The 20,785-nt window shown below is 49.2% G+C and overlaps 1 protein-coding gene and 2 long non-coding RNA genes across 12 annotated transcripts in view; 1 reads left to right on the top strand and 2 right to left on the bottom strand.

The window, feature by feature from the left end:
• Window positions 1-20,785, top strand: part of ARSG (arylsulfatase G) — a 1,970,563-nt gene that overhangs the window by 569,774 nt on the left and 1,380,004 nt on the right. The gene's annotated exons all lie outside the window — the stretch shown is intronic.
• The window catches only part of LOC146810300 (uncharacterized), an 81,552-nt gene that overhangs the window by 60,334 nt on the left and 433 nt on the right, over window positions 1-20,785 (bottom strand). The gene's annotated exons all lie outside the window — the stretch shown is intronic.
• Window positions 9,119-20,560, bottom strand: LOC146810301 (uncharacterized). The gene is made up of 4 exons (XR_014966575.1): window positions 20,434-20,560; window positions 19,751-19,884; window positions 9,618-9,717; window positions 9,119-9,158 (listed from the first exon to the last, which is right to left on the bottom strand). It is a non-coding gene; the product is annotated as an uncharacterized LOC146810301 (long non-coding RNA).

Raw genomic sequence — 20,785 nt, forward strand, 5'->3', positions numbered from 1 at the left:
AATATCTGAGGTTAGTCGTCGATTAGATGACATGAACCTTACAATTACATCATTAGCTGAGGAGACTAAATCAATTAAAACAGAATTCACCAGCTTTCATGCGAAGATTGCATCCCTTGACTCTAGAGTTCAGACAGTGGAGAATCGTTTGGACTCCCTTCCCAACAAAGACCGAGACCTCTTATTCTTCCACAGCAAACTTATTGATTTGGAGGACAGAAGTAGGAGGGACAACGTTCGTTTTTTTGGTTTTCCAGAGCGCATTGAAGGGCAGAGTTCCAGTGCATTTCTGTGTCGTATACTTCCAAAGATGACTGGTATTTCTTTCACTCCACCTCTGGAGATACAGCGGGCTCATAGAATTGGTCCTCCACGTGGTGATCCTGCTGCGCGCCCACGGCCGATCATTGCCTGTTTTCTTCGACATGAACAAACTAGACAATTACTGTCTGCTGCTCGGCTTCAAGGTTCCTTCTCTTTCGAAGGCCACCGCATCCATATGGCAGCCGATTTCTCCAAAGAAACCAATGAGCGGCGGAAGGCCTTTCTCTCCATGCGACCTCAATTACGTCAGTTAGACATCAAGTATGGTCTATTTGAACCTGCACGTTTTCGCGTTACCAAAGATGGAGTCTCTAAGGACTTTTTTGATCCAGAACATCTACAGCAATTTTTGGACTGCCTTCAACCTCAAGATATGGAGGTTCTCACTACCTCTTCACAGCAAATCCCGTCCCATTCACCCTCTAAGTCTTCTACTCCAATGTCAGATCGTAGCAGGCGCCCTCCCAGTAGCCCTCGACCTCGGGGTAGGGATCTTGAACGACTTCATCGCTCTCAAGAGGATAGGAAATCTGCATTACAATCGGTTTCGGCCGCTGCATTCCCACAAGACTTGCAAAGAGATAAGTCCCGTTCTCCTCTTAAAACTCCTTCAGATGCGGACTGAATAATTCTTCCTCCTGTGGAAATAGTTATCACCAGTCCTATTGGCAGTTAACTGTAGACTCCTTTTCCTTGCGAGTCTTGTTTCTATTGTTAATTCATCACTATATTTTTGACATATTTTGCTGTTCTTATAATATTTGATTGCCTTTTTTCATCTCTTTCTCACTCGCTTCTTACCTTATTTCCTTTCCCTTTCACTTTGCCTTCTGTTACTCTTTGCTTTATAATGTTATTCTTTTCTTCCTGTATTTATTGCTCTCCATGTTACAATTTATTGCATATTGTTAACTGGTTTTGCAGTAACTTGGGTGCCTTGGCGCCTAATTGTTTGATTATAGCTGTATTATTCTATTTGCTCGCATGCATATTGGTCTAGTCTCTTTTGATATGCGTATGATATGCCTTATGCTCTTAGGTTACCTCACATCTAATTATTGTTAGATTCCTCTTCTTACGTAATGTCGCTTCTCAATTTCTATTTTGCTTTTTCTACTTTTCTTCTGTTCTCTTTTACAATGCTCTTCTGGGCTTCCCTTCTATATTATTAACACATTCCTAACTGTTTCTCTCTTTCTGTGGGGTCTTGTCCCGCGGCGGCGCTCTAGTGCGCCCAAACCCGCGGATAACAGTCTACGGTTTCTTGTTCTCTACTTGCTACTATTCAATATTTTATAGTTTTCTCTATTACTGTATTGCTTTTCTAAATCTCATCTCCTTTCTTCATTACGTCTTTTACTGTTTCCTTTATGTATCCCACCTAAATCAGAGTATCGTTTACACTTATTTTCTTTCTGTTTCCCCCTCTTTTTGTTATTTCCTTTTCCTTTTGTCATTTCCTTTCCCTTTTTTCTTTGTCTGGTTCAACACGTTGTTTTGTGCTTCATTCTTCTGTTTCTGATTTTTGCTCTATTCTAATATGGCACAGGCACATTCTCTTAATGCAATTACTTGGAATGTACATGGCCTCACCCATTACATAAAACGGAAGAAAGTACTCTCCTATCTCCAGACTAAACATGTAGATGTGGCCTTGCTTCAAGAGACCCATTTGGATGCTCTAGAATCAGATAAACTTTGTAGAGACTGGGTGGGCAAGGTTATCCATAGCAGTGTCCAACAAGACGATTCCACAGACGCAGGCCCCCTCCGCAAGTGTGGAGTAGCAATCCTTCTTCGCAAATCCCTTCCGGTCACTGTCTCTAAAACATGGTCAGATGTAAATGGCCGTTATGTATTTGCTAAACTTAAAATTGGAGAGTCTCACATTTGTGTAGGGTCTGTTTATGCCCCTACGGGTACCAAAAAAACATTCTTTCTTCAATTATCCCGCCTGCTGCTCGAAATTAATGCATCGCAATATTTGATTGGCGGAGACTGGAATGTAACGCAAGACTCCATTCTAGACAAAACTGGCCCATTAGATAGGGGCAATGCGTCAGACAGAGCTTTGTTAGGGGACATCATATCAGATATTGGATTGGTTGACCATTGGCGTTTCAGCCATCCAACGGATAAGGAATATACTTTCTTTTCATCGGCTCATGGTACCTTTTCTCGTCTTGATTATTTCCTCATCTCACATAGCACAGTTCAATTGGTTACAGATTCCTGCATCCTGGAAGTGGCCTTGTCTGATCACTCTCCGGTTCTCCTTTCCCTTGATCTGGGTCTTTCTAGGCCTGGACGTAAGCCCTGGCGAATGAATATCCAATGCCACAGGACTCCTACTGGTAAGTCCCAACTGCAATCACACCTTCAAGATTATCTTTCTACTAATCAGGGGTCTGTGACCTCTAGCAGGACTCTTTGGGCTGCGGCGAAGGCTACTTTGAGGGGACAATTAATGCGTGATGCAGCAATTGCTAATAAGCAAAATGCAAAGAGACAAGGTGAGCTCGAATATGACATACAAAATTATTCTCGCCTGTACACCACATCTCCGTCCTTACAAAATCGTAAATTACTCGAGCAAGCCCGAATGGCCTTAAATAGTCTTTTTACATCTAAAGCAGAATACGCTTTACAGAAAATGAAAGGTCGACATTACGAGCAAGGGGAAAAGGCGGGAAGGTTATTAGCCGCACAGCTGCGTCAGAGGGAGGCGTCTATGGCCATTCCGGCCATTAGATCTGCGCAAGGACACTTGTGCACAAAGCCTCAAGACATTGTTAATGAGTTCGCCTCCTTTTACGAATCTCTTTATACCTCCGATAATCGAATGGATTCGGATAAAATGACAGCATTTCTTGCAAAAGTGCATCTTCCTTCTCTTTCGGCGGATGGCAGAGCCATTCTCGAGGGTGAAATAACCAGGGATGAGGTTTCTGGTGCGGTTGCTGCCCTGCCTTACCACAAGGCCCCTGGAGAGGATGGATTTCCTCCTGAATTTTATCGATGGGCAGGTCACAATATTATTGACACTCTACATGCCGTATTCCAGTAGGCGGACAGTGCATCTTCACTAGGACCCCTCTCTAACAAGGCTATTATTGTTGTGCTTCCAAAGCCAGGTAAAGATCCCCAGCTTTGCAGTAGTTATCGTCCCATTTCTCTATTGAACTCCGATATTAAAATCTTGGCCAGCATTCTTGCATCGCGTTTGCGTAAAGTCTTGCCTTCTTTGATACACCATTCTCAAGTAGGCTTTGTACCGGGCCGTTCCTCCCGGAACCATCTGCGTTCTCTGGCCCATGCACTATGGTCGGCTCAACATCTTACGGAAGATGCGTTAGCCCTCTCACTTGACGCAGAAAAAGCGTTCGACCGCATCGAATGGAATTATCTCTTCAAGGTCATGGAGAGATTCGGTTTAGGTACGAAATTTATTGATAAGGTACACTTACTATACGATCACCCTTCTGCTCAGGTAAATTGTGGTGGGTTTCTATCTGACACCTTTACGATTAAGAGAGGGACACGCCAAGGTTGTCCACTATCCCCCCTTCTGTTTCTTCTGGCTATGGAACCTTTGGCTGCTACCATTCGTCAATCTGATGAGGTCTCTGGTGTCCCCCTCCCAATTGGACATTCTAAAATATACTTGTATGCTGATGATATTTTACTCACCCTTACTCGTCTTCCCCGGTCGATTCCTTCTCTTCTTCACATTATTAATGATTTCTCTTCTTTTTCAGGTTACAAGATTAATTGGGACAAGAGTGAGGCTTTACCCATCTCTAACGGTACCACAAAAGCCGCCATTTCTGGATTTCCTTTTCACTGGCAGCCTTCACGCCTTAAATACTTGGGTGTCCTCATTAATAAAGGATTGCAAGACATGGTTGCAGATAATTTATCTCCTCTTATATCCCAAATGCAACGGGATTTTGATAAATGGAAGGCTTTGGGTCTTTCGCTTTGGGGCAGAACTCAGGCTGTTAAAATGGTTACCCTTCCGAGATTTATATACATTTTAGGTATGCTTCCCCTGCAGATCCCCTTATCTTTACTTCGATCAGTAGATGCCCAGATTAAAACTTTCATTTGGGGTACTGCTAAGCCTCACCTTGCTATTACTAAATTAAAGGCTCACCAGTTATCTGGCGGAATTGGCCTTCCATCTATTGAACACTACTCTTTGGCGTTACATATTTCCCAAATCTCATATTTTTTACCTGGTATCAAAGATTTACCACAATGGGTTCAAATAGAACGACATCTCCTATCCTCAGAATCGAATCTTTCTCCTCTGTATGGTAGTGGCACTAGCCGTCTTGACCCAAAAAATCCGATATTATCTGCCATGCATAAATCCTGGCAGAGAAGTCATAGATTATTAGGCTCAAACTCAAGAATCCATGTTAAAGCTCCCCTATGGAATAATTCGGGGATCCGTATTAATGGTCATATGTTATCCTGGCCTGAATGGCGAGCTGCAGGTATCCTCTGTCCGGATCAACTTCTGCATGATGGGGATTTTAAGCCATTCTCTCAGCTTAGTGTAGAATTTGATCTTCCCCTTCATCATTCTTCCAAATACCTTCAACTTCAACAATGTTTGAAGTCCCATATGGGATCATCACCATGGCTCCTGCAAGATTCCCCTATATTATCCTATTTGCACATCTGGGGGAAATTTAAGGGTGTTACTTCTGGTATATACAAAAAATTTTCGTCTCATCTTTTTTCTAAATCTCTTTCACACGATCTTCAGCGTAAATGGCAATCTCGCCTCTCAGTATCCTTTTCCGATAATGAATGGGATTTGCTTCTGGAGAGTTTAAATAAGGGAGCTCGAGAATCAAGACTCAAATTTTGTCTTTTCAAAATTCTGCATGATTGGCATTGGTCTCCTGTCAAATTACACCAAGCTGGCCTTCTCTCTCATTCTAATTGCTGGAGATGCTCCAATTCAGGTTGTGATATTACTCATATCATTTGTGAATGTCCTAGTATCCAATCCTATTGGACTTTTATTGGTGCTACTTTGAACTCCACTATGCCCCTAAAATTGCCACTTACATCAACTAACATTCTCTTGCATGATCTACGTCACTCCCCAAAGCTCACGAAACACAACTCCGCCTCTTCCATACCTCACTTGCTACTGCCAAAATATGTATACTGCGTTATTGGAAATCAACTTTACCTCCCTCTCAGGAGGATTGGTTGGTGGCAATGATGCAAACTGCCTCCCATGAACGCACAATTTATAATCTTCAGGACCAAACTGACATTTTTCTCCGAATTTGGTCTCCATTTCTTAACTCAAATGCTGCTGATCCTCCGGCCTCCACTCCTACCCAAATACATTAATCAGCTTTCACTCTTTCTGTCCTTTGTTTTTTCTCTTCTCTTTGTTTTTTCCATCCTTTGCTTCATCCGTTGTTGTGTTCTTCTGCCTTGATCCAATTACCTCTTCTTCGTTTTATTTATTATATTTTCAGCACTTTTTTATTCTTTTTGGTCTTTCCCCTCTTCTTTCCCTATAGCTTATTTTTATTACATTTCATTCTGTGTTTTGATCTCATTGTTGGATTAACTAGTATTTATTTATTTAAATGCATATTTATATCGTATTTATTCATCAATATCTTTTTCCACGATTCCTTTCAACATGAATTTATTTTCTCTTTATTTATTGTTGTATATGCTCTGATGTATTCGTCTTATAAAAACTCAATAAAAAATTTCAACACAAAAAAAATAAAAATAAAGACCATCTCATTGCTCAAATGGGTGTACTTTTCGGATATATGTTTCCCTCGTCGTCTTTGCTTGATTTTGCTCACGAGAAAGTGTCACTCATAGTTGTTGAATTGTCACTCATAATTGCACTGAAATTATGAAAATGCCACTCATTGCAATCTGAAACCTTGGCAGCTATTATGTTACATGGTTCTTCAGTGAGCTGGGGCCGGTTGCTCCGCAACATTAGTTAACTGGCACAGCCAGCAGCTCCACATGGCCTTCTCCCGCATCCGCTCCTTGCAAGGTAACCGCACATTCTCTATTAAAGTATTCTTTATTTTAACAACACCTTGATATACTTGGTGTGTCAGCACAATTACGCTCCTTGCAGTAAGGCAGGCATCTAAATTGTCTGTCCTCGCAACACCAGTCGATCCGCAATAGTGCTGAATTCTGATCTAACTCTCCAGGGCATTGCACATGAAATACTGTTCTGTAATCTCCATGGTACACATTCTTTGCATCAGGCAGAATTTATATAACACATCTGAGAATGAACCTTACCTGTAGGGAAATTGTTCATGAGACTGTTCGTTATGAGTGACTTCAGAAAATCCAAACAGCCATTCACACCAGAGTGTGGAAGACACTCCTAGCAAGCATACGTTTCATGGTAGAGTTTATCAACAGACACCAACACTGCTCTGTGGGATGCTGCTTTTGTCACATAGATCCTTTTATTACTGTGCAGTTCATAAAATATAACCTAGCACATTGAGCTATGAACTGCCATCAAAGCACTACATGCAACCAGCATGGTACAGGTTAGAAAGTTATGATTTTCCCCAGTCTTTAACTATCCTAATTTTACTAAAAAGGGTTTGTTTGAGTAGAAATACATTGTAATTAGTAAAGTCAACCCTAACCACTGTGTGCGCTGCAGAAGTTGCATTAGTCGTTTTAGCCAATTTATTTCAAAATAGTGCTTTAAATGCACTTTTGCATTCGTTCTTTTCAAAATTTTCTCTGGGACAGGGGGAACCTCCTATCAAAATCTTACTTAAGGAAGGCTCCCTTGCAGAAATTCAGGTCGGGTATTACATCTGGCTTTCAGATTGGCCATTTGAGGATTTGGGTGGAGTCAATAGAGTAAGTGGGTGGTGCCAGTGGAGGAAGTGTGTGGAGCCGCGGGAGTGGGTGGAGTACGAGGAAGTGGGTGTGGCCTTCTAAAAATAATTGAGCACCTGGACCTAATATTTTACAAATTAAGCACTGTGGATACCTTTTCTTTGGCATCATCCTTATCTATTATATCACTTAGTTCCTTTATTTTGAACAAGGGTCCTTGTCTTTCAATGTCGGCATATTTTAGAACGCTCTTTAGCATTACCTGAAAGCTATAGGCAATATGTTTTGCCCATTCTTTTTGGAGATCCGGGTAGAGGTTCTCATACGTTGACGTATGAGAACATTATATGGCGGCCTCGGGGTACTCTTCCAACTTCAACATACTTTTTAAGGGTAGCACTCTTCCACCCATGTGACAGCTCTCATTTCCAATAATTGTAAATTATGCCGTAGACTCGTTTTCGCACCCCCTGTAGTGCTTGTTCCAGTTTCTGATATGTTGCCCGAGCCTCTCTCCCTAAAGAAGTCCTGTGCTGCCTGTTCCCTAGCGATACACTCTTCCGCACTCGAAGCCAATGTATCAAATACAAATTCATGCAACGTAGGTCCATAGGCACTTCCACTTGCCATAAAGGGTCTCTCGTTGCGCGGTCTGACTCTCGCAACTCAGAAACGTTGTATCAAAACATTACCCTTTCAGTTGCCACATAAATTATGCAAAAAAGAAGCAGAGAACTCAACGTAGTTCCCAAGTTTAGGTGGATAGCAGCTCCTTTATAGAGCACCCTACTACAGCATAGGATTAACACATTGCCATCCATGTAAGGCTAGAAAGGAGCGAAGACTTTGCTGTAGAAATGGAAAAAGACTGTCCGTTTCTAACTCTGCATGGATGGCACTGTGCTAATCCTATGCATACAAATTTTGCTAAAAAAGAGGCATTTGAGGTGAGCAGATTCAGAGTGTCGCTGGTGTTGTAGGGTGCTGTATACAGGAGCTGCTCTTCACTTAAACTTAGGAACTACCCAGACTTCTCTGCTTCTTTTTTGGATATTTCAATACATTGGCATTCACATAATCTGTCTCCATTTCAGTTTATGCCAAGCAGGTTGGAGCAGGGCCAGCAGACTACGGAGAAATTTCTCTTGTTTATGTTGTGCCCTCACAGAATCACAGTGAGGCCAAATTTCACTTACCTGTGTTGAAATAACAACACATCTTTGCTTTGCGTATGTGCAGCAATAGAACATAAGCAAAGGTTTCATTTGTAGTCCCCCAAAGTATGTAGAAAATATCAAAATGACCTGTCTTGTTTGTACCTCCAGTAATCGCTGTTTAACTGCATAAGACTTTAAACCAGTTTGTCATTGAATTCACCTCAGCGATAAAAGAAATGATATAGCTTTTCATGGCTATCAATTGACTTTCATGGATTAACTCTGTGCCAAAGCACATGACCTTAGATTTGGCAATGTTTGTAGAGAAAGCCTTGCCTGGCATGTAAACAACATAGCAATTCAGAAGACACTGTGCAGGAGACAGTCTTTTGAATGAGAGCAGTTTACACAGCATTCAGTGTTTACATACAATGGGAAAGCATTGTGGCTACCTACTACTTATGGCTAGTAGTTTGACATGTTAAACAAATAATAACAGTGGAGCCTTCAATCGACCAGCACCTAACCTCATATAACTCTCCCTGTACTAACCCTCTATTTAAGGGAAAATCGTGTGCACACTCAATAGCACCCACTGTTACAATGCTTATTCGCTTAGGAATCAATATAATTAACAACAAAAGAGAGGTGCACCACACGAGGAGCTCAAAATCACACAATTCATACGTGGTTATAAATTTTCTTCAGAAATCAATTTTTATATTCATTTTATTTTCATTTCTCTACAGAAAGACCAGCCGACGCGTTTCGTCCTGAACAAGGACTTCTTCGGGGCTGTTAATCATAAGTAGAAAAGTACATATAAATATCACACATATAAAAATACAAATACATATATAAAAAGGCACTTATATATATATAAAAAGACACTTATACATATATAAAAAAACGGCAAACAGACAAAACGACATTGTATACTGGACAAAAAGTAGCAACAGTTTTCCTATTTTGGACTTTCAAACAAAAAATTCCATACATTACATTATGTTTGATGAAGAGTCCTAAATATATTTTTTTATTTTTATATATATATATATATATTTACATTTTTAAGTACATTATATAATTATATATATCTTAAGGGGCCAAACGAAAGAAAGATAAATTATGTTAATGACTAAACCAAACCAAGCCAAATATAAAGGTAGTGTAATAGGGTAAGAAAAAAACGTAAAGGAAAGAGAAGTTAAACAAGAATAAACAAAAAAGAAAGAGAGGGGGGGTCTAACCTACCACAGAAATATGACAACGTTCATAGAAGGAAGTATCTTCAAGAGTGTTCACCAATCTTAAGTAATTTCAAACTGAAAGGCAGCGTTCCGTCCAATCAGCTCTATAGTGAAGACACAATCAGAGAGGGCACCTAACATTAATGATAAATCTAGAATCTCAGAAAACCAAAAAGATGAGTGCTGCCACAATAATATATGTGTATCAAAAACACTACGTGGGGCCTGGTCTCGCCAGGAATGGAGTGAGACGTGCGCCGCTTTAGCTCCGGGCCGCCGCTGTGATCATCTGCTTTCTTAAAGCGGTTCTGCGGCAGCGACTGGGCTCAGGTCGACACCCGTGTGGGGCTGAATGCGAGGGGCACCCGGCGAGGAGATCGGAGGAGATCTGGGACAGCGGAGGGCTCGAGACTCTGCAGTGGCGAGGGCCCGGAGATTGCTGTCCTGCCCGCCATTTTGCCCGCCACTCGTTTGAAGCTTCTGGCGCCCGACATCTGTGGTAGGGGAGAGATCGGAGGCCCGGGGGGCCGGGCGGATTCCATCGGAGCTGCCCTTTCATCTCATCGGAGCTGCCCTGGGGTGTCGCGGCCCCCGGACCGCCTGGGATACCGGTCTCGGGGTCCTCGTGGGTGGAGTAGCGGCCGCCATCTACCTCCGGCCTGGCCTTCCTTCCTGGAGGACTGCTGGGGGCGCGGACCGGATAGACGACGGGCAGTGGTGCGGCGGCCGGACCCGCCGTGTCGGCGACTACGGAGGTGAGACGGGGTCCGGTGCTCGTGAGGTGATTCCGGCTGTGGGCTTCGGACGGGGCTGCTCAGCCGGAGCAGTTGACCGGTGCAGAGGAGGGCCTGGCCGGCATTTCCTGTGACGAGAGCGGCTGGAGTTTGGTGGCGAGGTCGGCCCCTGAGGAGAACTCGGTGAGGTGGCGGGCCCGTGTCTCTGGGAGCCCGGGAGCCCCCTGCTGGTTCACTGGTGACTCTTGGGACCCCTGGGGCCTCTGGGGCCTGGAGTAGCGATCGGCTGCCTTGCCTGCATCGCCCCCGGGGATTGGAGGTTCGGGGCAAGACTGTGTGGAGTGCCGGGAGCAGTGCCGCCATTTTGGCCTCTTGCAGCAGCTAGGACCCGGTGGTGTGGCGGCCCATGGAGCACCTTCGGGGGCGCGGATAGGGGCCCCGAGACTGGCGGCTGGAGACTGGGGGCCTGCTGGGAGACTGCATCGGACCCTGGACTGGTGGGGAACCGTGTCCTGGAGCTCCGGCCTGTGTCGTCTGCGGCTGGCCGCGGGGCTGCCCCTGTGATCACTGGAGGCCTTCTGCGCGCTCGTTGGGGCCCTTGGTCAGCGCTGGGGACCCGAGAAGAGTCCTGCGGCTGCCTGTTCGCCCGCGCTGGGCCTCGCGACTAGCTCGACTGACTGGGGCAGGAGCCCGTGGAGAACCGGCGACGGAGCCTCAAAACGACGCCAGCTTGTGCACAGTGAGTTGTTCCGGGGGGAGGTCTGCGGGCCCCTAGACTGCTGGTCGTCTTGCTTGAGCCGGGGCCTCCCACGCAGGGACTTCGCGCCCACGGGTGAGAGGACTAGCGGCCATGGGATGCTGTGGGGCCCTTGGCTAGACTGGACCGGGAGCTGGAGCACCAGTGCAGGCTTTGGGGACCTGTGGCGGATCGAACGCAAAGCACTGCGGAGACTCCGCCGCCTAGGGAGTGTGAGGTGGTGGCTCGTGGAGGGGCCCCTGAGGGCGAGAGGTTGCTGATCCGGAGCATCTGGCCCCCTGCTCGACCCTGCGCGCTCGGCGGTGATCGCCTGGGGGCGGCCTACCTGCCGGGGGACTTGGCTTTTTCGGAGAGGGCTGGCACGGGCAGGTTTGCAGCATGACTCGCACGAAGCCCGGGAAGGAGTCTCCGGCGACCTCCAAGGATACTTCAGTCGCCGACCTATGGGGAAAGACGGGCGCTACCCCATCGGGAGGGGGCACCTCCGCGGAGCTGGTCACTCAGTCCTTCATGGCGCTATTTATGCAGGAACTCAAGACGGAGATTGAGTCCCTTCGCACTAAAGTCCAGGCCTGCGTCAAGGACCTTCAGAAAGAGGTGGGAGACCTGGGTGATCGCGTGGATGACATGGAAAAAACCCTGGATGCCCGCACGGAGGACTAGGAACACCTATGGCAGCGATTGGCGACCCTAGAGGAACAGCATGTCGAGCTCCAGATCAAACAGGAGGATTTGGAAAACAGGGGGCGCCGAAACAACATTCGCATCAGGGGTGTTCCGATTGGGGCCGAAGGGGAGGATATAATGACATTCGTGGCGGACCTGCTCCAGGAGATTCGCGGGGACGATGATGCTTCGCCGCCAGCCCTGGACCGAGCGCACAGGGTCTCGGGCCGCCTGGGAGACCTGGACTCATCCCTGACATTCTGACGAGGGTCCATTTCTTTGTAGAGAAGGAAGCGATACTCAAAGCAGCCAGAGACAAACCTGAAATCCTATATAAAGGCACGCCTGTGCAGCTGTTCCAAGACCTGGCCTCCACGACCCTCCGACGCCGCAGGGACTTTCGGCCCGTTACGGACAAGCTGCGGGAGCTTAATATCCGCTACCAGTGGGGCCATCCCTTCGCCCTCGTCTTCCAGTGGGAATCCAAGCGCCGAGTGCTCCGCTCATATCGGGAGGCGGCCCAGCTGCTCCAGCTCCCGGACTCCCCGTCGGCCAGTCCGGCGCGGCGCCCTGCTGCTGCTCGTAGAGCCCCTCCGAAACCGCAATGGTCCACAGTGCGCCGTTCCCGGCACCCTTCCTCTCCGGATGGCAGCAGAACATCAAGGGACAAGCAAGACATTATCAAGCACATCAAATCCCTAGAGGGCGGCTCGCCGCTGATGGGCTCGCAGGTTTCGCCCCTCAAATGAGACCCCTTGGGGTGCTCAACTCCACGGGATGTTGGCATTTCAACTGTGAGTGCTCCCGAACTTCTGGGCCGGAGGCGGCTTTGTTGGCTCAACCTTTCCTGTTTCTGGCGCTCCGCTGGGGTGGTGCGACTGGGCCGGCTTTTCGACACGACACGACATCCATACAGGAGAGGCGGTGGCCCGGAGCGGGCTCTTGGTGCTGTGGTCTCATGGTCGGGCGATGACAAACCCCCACGCCTAGCCATGGGAGAGTGACATCTCTGGGACAGCATGTGCCGCGAGGCCTGGCTACTCCATAGACTGGAATAGGACACGTTGGCCTTGTTGGCCGGTTAGGAATTTGTGTGGTTTTCCTTGGTTCTTCCCGTCCCTTTATCTTTCTCCATCCTTGGTGCCCTCTTGGCGGAGGGGGCGTGCTGGCGCATGGAAGTATGGGAGGGTGTTGGAAACCGGGCAACCGGGTTAGCAGTCACCAGGTTCCCAGCACAGTGGTAGCTTGGCTCGAGCGGTTGGGGGTCAGGCACCGTGTTAAGTGTACGTCACACCCTCACAATAACCATGCGTTCATCCGTTCCAAAAACGACACTACACCGTAAAAAGTATGCAAGTCAAGTTGAAAATATATATGTCTTTATCTTATTTTCTCTTAGTTGCAGGATTCATTACATAAATACAAGACAATAAGATTTTCCTTCAAAGAGCAGGTCAAATAAATAATACTACATTGGAATTTCAATAAATAGGTTCAGGTCATAAATAAGCAAGGAATAAATAGAGATACAATAAATACGGATGGCAAATAAATACAGTCAGACAATAAATACAGTGCAGGAATAAATTAGTGGATGACAATAAATAGAGCACCTTCAATAAATAAGGTAACACAATCAATGACAGTTACAGTTCAAATCATTTACATGAGGTCACTTGGTCTTACTTTGCCCATACACAACTTAAGGACACTGGAATGGCATGGGGGTGTCCCACCTAGATTGATCAAGGCTGGGGCCTAAGCTGAGGCAGAACAAGAGTAATCTAAAGATCTGGCCCTCCAAACCACACAACCCTTTATGGAGGTCACTGTACCAGTCTCAGTTCGCCCCTGGCACTCTCAGGCTGGTTCTAGCACCCCTTTAGCCCCTAGAATGGTCTTTTAGGGCTCCACAGGGCCTTAGACGCCCCCTCTACCACTTACTGCCCTTTTCACGATGATCGGCTCCGCTCGGCACCGTGTCGACGCTGTGAGGCGGCTCCGGATCGATGTCGTTGGGCGGCCTCGACTCGATGACGCTGGGCGGTCTCGACTCGATGTCGCTGGGCGGTCTCGACTCGATGTCGCTGGGCGGTCTCGACTCGATGTCGCTGGGCGGTCTCGACTCGATGTCGCTGGGCGGCCTCGGCTTGATGTCGCTGGGCGGTCTCGACTCGATGTCGCTGGGCGGTCTCGACTCGATGTCGCCTTCCGGCGTCGCAGGGACACGGTCTCCCCGCTTCCGGGTGTCTCCGGAGTGCGATCTCCACTCCCGACCTCCGGCGCGCTTCACCTCAGTCTCCGGCGACTCCAGAGTGCGATCTCCACTCCCGACCTCCGGCGCGCTTCACCTCAGTCTCCGGCGACTCCGGTGGGCGGACTTCACTCCCCCGTCGACGCCTCACCTCGACCTCAGGTGATTCCCGACTCGACCTCCGGCGCCTCTCCACGACTTCCGTCGGCGCCCTCACTCGACCTCGGGTGACTCCTTACTCGACCTCCGGTGCCTCTCCACGACCTCCGTCAGCGCCCTCACTCGACCTCTGGCGGCTCCGGGTACGACGTCTGCTTTCTGTCAGCGCCGCTTCTCTACCTCCGGCCCCAGGTCTCCAGGCTTCTCGACGTCAGGACTCCAGGAGGACACTGCTGAACAGGTCAGGAGCTTGCTGTTCTTCTTCTTTAAGGCCTGTTCCAAATATTCAGTCCTTTAAGATGGTTCTTCTGATCTTGATCCCACACAGGGCTTTAGGCTGGGCTTGGTCAGTAGGGACTAGCATCAAGGGTGGGTTTCTGGACCCCACTCCAAGCACTGGTTTCCACCCCTGCTGCCTCACTCCGACCTCCTTCTATCTCTGTCCTCTCTCCTCTCCAGTCAGATGCCAACTGCCACTCTGAGATGGCCTCCCAACATTCTAAACTGCCTCCCTCTGTCACAGGGTTCCAGAATGTTACGGAAGGTTCTAGAAATCTCCAGTGGGTTCTGATGATGTCACAGGTGACAATGGGTGGCCACCATTTTGTGTCTCAGGCCCTCAGACAGAAGTTCCAGGGGTAGGGAAAATGGCTCCCTGACCCTGCATCAACACTAAAAAGTCTGGTGGTTCCCAAAAGGGACAAAATAAATAATGATGAGGAGGGACCACCCAAAGGGCTGACAGGTCTAACAGAGGGTCATTGCATGCCTGGTGGATCTGGGACTATGACTGCTGAGCCGTGCTGGAAGGTCCTTTCCCTTAATGTGAAGGGGCTTAACTCGCCCAATAAGCGTCGCCAAGTGTGGCGGTACCTCCTACTCCAGAACCCTGACATAATTTTCCTCCAGGAGACCCACCTCCTTAAGGCTGATGTGACCCGTATGGCGCACCCTCGTTATCCTAGGCAGTTCTGGGCCTCGGCGACCACTAAAACGGCAGGGGTGGCTATTCTCTGCCGGGCGGGAATCGACCCAGGGGTTTCTAAGGTGCTTCGTGACAGTGAGGGTAGGTTCTTGAAGGTCGAGGTCAGGAGGGGACACCGCACACTCACCCTATGCAACCTTTTTGCTCCCAATCAGGGTCAGGATCTTTTCTTACGCAGGCTGATCAGGGACCACTTGGAGCAGGTAACTACAGACCTCATAGTTGGGGGTGACTTCAACTTGGTATGGGATGCGGAGCTGGATCGTTGTGGGGGAACCTTTCATGGGGTGGGGGCCATGTCCGCGGCAGTGAAGAGCTCCCTCGGTGCCCTCAATTTGGTGGACGTCTGGCGCTACCACTCCCCAGGCTTGCGTGACTACACGTACTATTCACATGCGCACCGCTCCTACTCTCGCATAGACCTACTACTTGTCTCCCACTCCCTGCTCAAGGATACTATCTCGGCGACACACTCCAACATCTCCATCTCCGACCACGCCCACGTGGAGCTGAGTCTCCACGAGCGCCGCACTGGCCCCCGCGTTCGTGCCGCTGGCGGTTTCCAGATCACGTTCTCAGGGACCCAGTGGACAAGGAGGAAATACAGGCAGCTATTTTAGCATACTTTGCGGCAAACGATCTCCCGGGGACTCCCCTCTCTCTCTTGTGGGACGCCTTCAAGGCTACTATCCGGGGTACCCTCACGGCTATCGCGGCAGCGAGAGCACGGGAGACTCGATTGTACGAGCAAAAACTCGAAAGGGAGGTCAAAATGCTCGAGAGGATGGACCACGAACGTCCATTGATGGCACACAAGCGCCGTTTGGCTACCCTTAGAGGCCAACTCCGAGCCCACAGAACGAATAAGGCGGAGCGCGCCTTACTGGCGCTTAAGCAGCGGTACTATGCGGGTGGCGACAAGGTGGGGGCCGTGTTGGCAAGACGCCTGCGCGCACGGGCGGCTAAGGCCCACATCGCGAAGCTACAACGGGCGGACGGATCCTGGGCCACCGCAGTGTCGGCTAAGCTCCAAATGTTTCACGACTTCTATGCAACTTTTTATACCGCTGACCCTCCAGCGCCGGACTTGATAGCCTCTACCATGGGTGCCTGTGTCTGGGAACCATTAAGCGAGCGCCAGTCGGGACTTCTTGAGGATCCCATCACCTCGGAGGAAATAGCTGGCGCCTTGCGCGATATTCCGTTGGGTAAGGCGCCGGGCCCGGACGGGTTGCCGGTATCTTTTTACCGCACCTTCTGGCCACAACTGCAACCGTATCTTCTTCGTCTCTTTAACTCGTTCGATGAGTTGGTATGGCAATGGCGGAAATAGCTCTTATCCCGAAACCCAGGAAAGATCATACTCTCTGCTCCTCTTATCGGCCCATCGCATTGCTAAACACAGACCTTAAGCTGTACACTAAACTCTTGGCTAAACGGCTTAGTGTCCACATGCCCAATCTTATCGAGCCGGATCAGGTGGGGTTCATTCAGCACCGTCAAGGGGCAGATAATGTACGCCGTATAGCGCACATCGTCGGGAAAGCCAAACACTGGGGGATACCGGCATGCTTGCTCTCGCTTGATGCGGAGAAAGCGTTCGACCGGGTGGACTGGCTGTTCCTCCGTGCGGTGCTACAGAGGGTGGGTCTGGGCCCGAAGATGGTGGCGCGCATTATGGCTCCCTATCTTTTGCCGGTAGCTAGAGTGTGCGTAAACGGTCAGCTTACGCAGGCCTTTCCCATCTGTAGGGGTACCCGACAGGGCTGCCCCCTGTCTCCCCTCCTGTTCGCTCTTGTGGTGGAGCCCCTCGCCATCATGATACGCCGGTCCCCCGACGTACGGGGTATCTCCCTGCGAGGGGTGGAGCACAAGATCGCCCTCTTCGCAGACGACCTCCTTCTTACCCTATCGGACCCGCTGCGTTCCCTGCCGGCGATCCACCTGCTGCTCCAGGAATTAGAACGGGCGTCCGGGCTCAAAATCAACCATGCGAAATCCTGGGCCCTCAATATCACGATCCCGGATGGGGATCTGTTGGCGCTTCGGACCTGCGCCCCCTATCAGTGGGCGACTCAGTCGGTGCGCTACCTCGGCCTCAACCTGACCCCAGACCTGGCCACCTGGACGCAGGCCAATTGGCAGGAGTATAAGGGTTCAGTTCAGACGGACCTACGCACGTGGAGAGCCTTGCCACTCTCTTGGCTTGGCAGGCTCAACACGGTGAAAATGTCTTATCTTGCCAAAGATCCTGTACCTCTTCCAAACGCTGCCGACACCGATTCCGGAGCACCAGATCCAGGGGCTCCAACGTGAGCTAGTAGCGTTTATATGGGGTGGGAAGAAACCGCGCTTTTCCAACACAATCTTGATGCTCCCCCGAGACAGGGGTGGCCTCGCGTGCCCGAACCTGCTTGACTACTATTGGGCGTCACATCTCCGATACGTCCTGGAATGGGGGGCGTGGGAGAGTGAAAAGGTGTGGTTCCACATGGACCGGGCAGTCACCTGCCGTCCCTTGTGGGACCATGCCTGGCTGCCTCGAGGGGCGCGACATCGCAGCGCATATATGGCTGTCCCCACCAGAACAGTCCTGGAGATCTGGGACAAGGTGGCGGTTCGCAGGGGACTCACGTCCTTTCCATCCCCCCACACCCCAATCGCGCGCAATCCGCAGTTTCCACCAGCCTGTCGTCCGCCCTTTTTTGCCAACTGGACGGAGACTGGCTGCAGGACGATCGGGAACCTCTTCACGGGGGGGTAGTTTTAAATCTTTTGCGCAATGCAAACACGAATTTGGGATATCGGCGAACGACAAGTTCCAATACATCCAGCTTCGTCACTGGATCCAGAGCTCCTCCCTGACGCAAGCGGCCATTCGCCCTTTCACACCGTTCGAACAGCTAGCACGTACATTTGGCACATACAAGGGGTTGATCTCACGTATCTACCGGGTGTTGCAACACGCACAGCGGCCAGCTCCTCATCTATACCAATTGAAGTGGCAGACCGTCTCTGGCTCGGGTATCACCCCTTCTCAATGGGCGAGGCTGTGGAGAGACATCCCTAAAATTCTACGCAGCATTCCCCAGCAGGAGTCAGCCTATAAGGTGATGACTCAATGGTATTACATCCCGGTTCGACTTCAGAAGATGTTCCCTAAGACGTCTCCCCTCTGCTGGCGATGTACTCAGGCGCCGGGAGATTTTATCCACATCTGGTGGAACTGCCCCCTTATAGCTATTTTTTGGAAAGAGATCCTCAGCCATATCAAACGGGTCTTGGGGTACCCCCTACCTGCGGATCCGCTGGTTGCTGTTCTGGGCCTCAGGCCGGCGGCGGCGAGAGCCATGACGGGGCGTGACCGACATCTTAGCCTCCACATGCTATGCGCCGCCAAGCAGACGGTGGCACTATACTGGAAAAAGGCGGAGACACCCTCCATAAACGTATGGTTTACTCGCTTGTGGCATGTGGTGGCGATGGAGTTGCTCACGGCCCGTCTTCAACTCCGAGATAATCAATTTAGGAAACTCTGGACGCCTCTGGTGGATCATCTAGGGCGGCTGGAGCATGCTCGAATGCAGCCGCCACGGCTCCGGGCCCTGAGGTTTTTTGAAGATGTTGTATGCCCTGTGGATCCAGGAGGTCACTGGGGCTTGTCGGACGGTGGGCAGGGAGTGCCGGCTGCTGCCCCTCATCCCAATGGCGAGGGGGCCCTGCCCCTGCAAAGCCAGGACTCTGCGGCGCTCATCATTTAGTGGTAGTGTAACGGACGCTTCCAGCATTTCCCCCCCGCCTAGGCCCCCCCCCGATACCCTTCCTATTCTCCCAATTTCAGTTATCCCCTCAGTTAGTTGGTTGCTTTGTGGACACTCTTGGTCTCAGGGATGGTCCCGGGGGCCTTGTACATCACCCTATCGCTGTCAAATCTGTAATGCCTAATTGTCGGTTTCATATAGGCGCGTCTAGCCCAATAGCGGTTAAGCCGCCCCATGCCTTATAGGCCCCTGGTGAAGTACGCTGCTCTTTCATCGCCCTATGCCCCCGCCACTGCATGCTGGATGTGTGAACATGGGCGGCTGGACGTGAGGTGGGAATGGTGGGGCTCCCGCCCGGGGCTGGCTTGTCTGGGCATTGCTTCCCTTCAGGGAGCGGGGGTCTCGGCGCAACTAAAGTAACTATACACGAGGCTTTGAAGTCGCGAGGGGGTTTCAGATTCCAGCATCCTACAGGGAGCGGGTCATACAGCGGGGGATGTAGCGATCCTTTGCGCCTGTTGTTGGCCTGCGCCATCCCTGTGACTGTCTGTCTCCGCTGGTATGCTCTGGGGCTGTCACTGGGTGTGGAGCTTCGGAGGAGGGAGACTTTGTACATGTTGGACCTGCATTTGCACTTATACCTGGGACATGGCATGTATTCTTGATCGTTTGGGCCTTCGCCCTTTGTTAGCTGAATGTGGTAGCTGCCGGCCCCTGGGGTTGTAGGCGAATAAGCTGTGTACTGCTACAGGAGTGATCCTTTCAACTCAATAAAAAGTTGTTTATAAAAAAAAAAAAAAAAAACACTACGTGTAACTCACAGATTCACGCCAGAACTTCGTTATCACTGACAGAGCTGAGGTCCAATGGGTTAACATCACAAGGATTCCACATTCACAGGAAACATGCACCCTTTGGTGCTTGGAATGTGAGCAATAGGCAGCGTCCCAATATTCTAAAAGGAAACCGGAATGTATATTTTAGATAAACAATGGGAAGTGGGAATAATGAAGGAAGAGTATTTTGCTTCTTAAGATTTCTAAGACTACACTCAAATAAACATCTATCTTCGGTAGCCTGAGCATGATATCCTACCGTATTGCACAGTGAGTATCCAAATAATGACAGAAAGAAGAAGATAATTTTTTTCTTCTTCGAACGGGCAACAACCAAACTAGATAAGTGTGGAAAATGTCCAAACCAAAAAAAGGTGCTACATACAAACAGTTAAAAATATTTTAAGCATATATTTCTCATAAATCCCCTGCCCCAAAGTTCACTTCTTCAAAATCCAAAGCACATATAAAGTATATAATGCACATAAATAACTCGGGGGCCCAATTGCAGGGTAGGTCATTAATGCAATTCAAAGTACGCCCAACGAAGGGAAAGCGTACTCATCAAACTCAAAAAGTGAGCGAGAAAGAAAAGTGTGTCCCCAGCTATAAAGTACAGAGCCTGCATAAGCCTTAGTAAGCGGGGCGGTGCATGATTCGAGACTTACCGCAATATGACAATTGCCGGAAAGACGAGCAAACGCAATCTTCAGTGAATGGATTAGAGGTACAATACCCTGGCGGGAAACCTGACCCTATGGAACGCAATCTTTAAATAGTACGCGTAAAGGGTCCAGGTGAGGAAAACACGTGGGCAGTTACCATAGCAACTTGTTTGTTTAAATCCGACTCGTTAGTTGCGGCAGCCATATCAAAACTACCTTTACTCAGGTCAATAATATAGTCAGCATTTAATACATTTCCAAACACAAACCGAAGACAAACTGCATGTATCGTTAGAAACTATAAATAAAATCACCGCAAAATTAAAGCGGCCAGTTTTGGAAACAGCACGACACC

The sequence above is a fragment of the Triturus cristatus genome, chromosome 7 (assembly GCF_964204655.1).
Source record: "Triturus cristatus chromosome 7, aTriCri1.1, whole genome shotgun sequence".
In the NCBI taxonomy this organism is placed as follows: domain Eukaryota; kingdom Metazoa; phylum Chordata; class Amphibia; order Caudata; family Salamandridae; genus Triturus; species Triturus cristatus.